At 41.3% G+C, this 2,500-nt stretch overlaps 1 protein-coding gene across 1 annotated transcript in view; it reads left to right on the top strand.

The window, feature by feature from the left end:
• The window catches only part of grip2b (glutamate receptor interacting protein 2b), a 151,473-nt gene that overhangs the window by 77,996 nt on the left and 70,977 nt on the right, over positions 1-2,500 (top strand). The gene's annotated exons all lie outside the window — the stretch shown is intronic.

Below are 2,500 nucleotides of genomic sequence, written 5' to 3'. Positions count from 1 at the left end.
ATTGTAAATAGTCTACTGTCACGCAGTTAATGGGATACTGTGCAGAGTTGAAAGTTAGGTCAACTTAAACGAAGCCCTTGCTTGGCCGCCTGTGCTGCGCAACGCACACTTAGCTCCTCTCATCTATACAATGTAGTTCCCATTTCTGTAAACCATACATAATTTCAAAGAAAAATTTTACCACTCGAGGGAAATCATGTGGTGTCCATGTGAAAAAATAGGCATAAATCTAGCGTACACATTTTCACGAATCACTGATGTGTTGATGACATAAATTAGGAAATGTTAGAGGACTTAAGGAGACGTGATGTTGAACTGCATGCCGATGCCATTTAACTCAAATGCCCCAGCGGCAGCACGGGAGAGAAGAGATTAACTGACGGAAGATATGCATTGTCTATAGAGAGGTAATGTTAGATTACATTGTACATTGCAAATATATCACCATGCATTCATAACCTCGTGATTCATTGAGAATGATCCCAAAACATCGGAAAGTATGTCTTTGTGACAATTCTGTATTACATTTTGTCAAGATGAAAAATCAATAGCTAACTGTTCCCAACTGAACAGTGGTTATAGCGCTGTGAACGCTCCTGGCTGCGCCTGGCAAATACGCCACCATAATAGCAATCAGCTATGGAACAAGCGTGCCTGTTGTTAAAGGGAATGTGAGATGACGCTCTGATTGGTTTATTGCACGTTACGCCCAAACCACACCCATGATTAATGTAGCTACTTCAGACCACCCCATTTTAGATTTGCGTCGGGCGCAACAGTCAATATCCCACCGGTAAAATAGCATCAGCGCCCAAGATCCGCCCACAAAGTCACTTGCGTTTTGCGCGAAGACACTTCCGTTTCAGACCATTAAAATAGGGCCCATAATGTTATGATTGATTACCCGTTCATACTGAAGAGTTATTACCATAAATGATAACCCAAAAGATATACCAATGAAGATTTATAGTATCAAAGTTGGAATTATGGTAAGGGTTGTAGGGTTGGAGATGCTGAGTTTCTATGCGTTATTTTACATTCATTGCAGATCTCTCATAAAGAGCTCCGGTAGTTCAGCTGACAGACTGAGGTGGTAGAGAATGGCAGGTGCACTGTCAGAAATGTGCATCTTTACCATGCTTTTTTATGCTTTCACTATGCTTTACTATGCTTTGAATGGGGTACATTTAAAAGTTACTGTAGGTAAAGCACATACATTAGGGTCTCATTACCGGTAGTTGAAATGATGTGATATGAGTTGATACAGTATATGTCCTGCTGCCATCATGATGTGAAAGCTGTCACAATATCATACAGCATCACAGTGGGTGTTGTCATTAGAACTACACATAATGTTGATGTGAAGATCTTAAGGGCGATGTTAAATTAAATGTTGCCTGTCTTTACATTGAGCAGCCACTGGCTGTTTACCTGATGGGAACATTAGAGTTCTATGTCAGCTGTGTAAGCCTTGTCTTTGTAGATGAAATTACATACAGTATGTAGTCAGACATTTGTTGTACTCACACACTTTCTAAAGTCTCTGTGTGTGTGAGTGGGTTGGCATTTAGTAAGAGTTTAATGGATTGCATTGCACCAGCAAAGTTAAAGCTCACTTCATGTTTGAAAGTTAACTGAAGGCGAATATTTGACTTGTTTTTATAAAGCCTTCATGCATTTAAAGTATTCATGTGAAGCTCCCATTACTCACAGGCACAATCCATTAACTGTGGAACATACTGTGGCTCATCTGCTGATGTTTAAGGATTTATCACAAGTCATGAATTCCTAAACCACAGCAAGGTGCTGAATGTGTTTGTCTGCTCCTGAGATATACCAGAAGCCTTTTCCAGTATGTGAGCTATATAGCCTCCAATGGACTGATCTGGAGTCAGATCTGAGATTACTGATGACTAACCCTACTGTAGGTCTAGATCCAGCCCTCATAAGGCTGGTGTTGGCCAGATTAGGGTTAGACTGTTCTAGAATCAGCCATGCACTACCAGGGGATAGGGTGGACTTGCCTGAACCCTGCAAGATATTTAATCCAATCATTAACCATATTAACTTGAACTATGAATCATTACGTTATACTGTCTCATGTTGTTTAATTCAAGCCCACCCTTTTACATTTGTATTTAGGGAGGGATAACATCATAGATATTCTGGGTAATAACATCATAGTGTTCTGGGTAATAGTGCATTAGTTTGCCTTTCCTTATCTCCCACTGGCACATGTGTTTGTTGAGCAGAGGAGGGTGATAGCTCTGTGTAAGAGCTGTAGCACAATGAATGTTATTTTGGGTGACCGAGTGATGTGTTGGCAGATGGAATATTAACACACCGTCAGGAGTGTGTTGCTCTTTTGGCAAATGAGACTACGTGTAGGCAAGTGAACAGGTCGATCTGTCTCTGTGCTCTTTGGCTGATCCCTCCTGCTCCGCCTTTATGTTTGACTCTCTCTTGGCATCTGACCTGGACGTGAGCCCAGCGAGAGGGT

The sequence above is a fragment of the Alosa pseudoharengus genome, unplaced genomic scaffold, assembly GCF_046254945.1.
Source record: "Alosa pseudoharengus isolate Yale_2024_CS ecotype anadromous, Long Island Sound unplaced genomic scaffold, YU_APseudo_1.1 YU_APseudo_1.1_scf_5, whole genome shotgun sequence".
In the NCBI taxonomy this organism is placed as follows: Eukaryota; Metazoa; Chordata; class Actinopteri; order Clupeiformes; family Clupeidae; genus Alosa; species Alosa pseudoharengus.
This window is presented reverse-complemented; position numbering and strand designations above follow the sequence as displayed.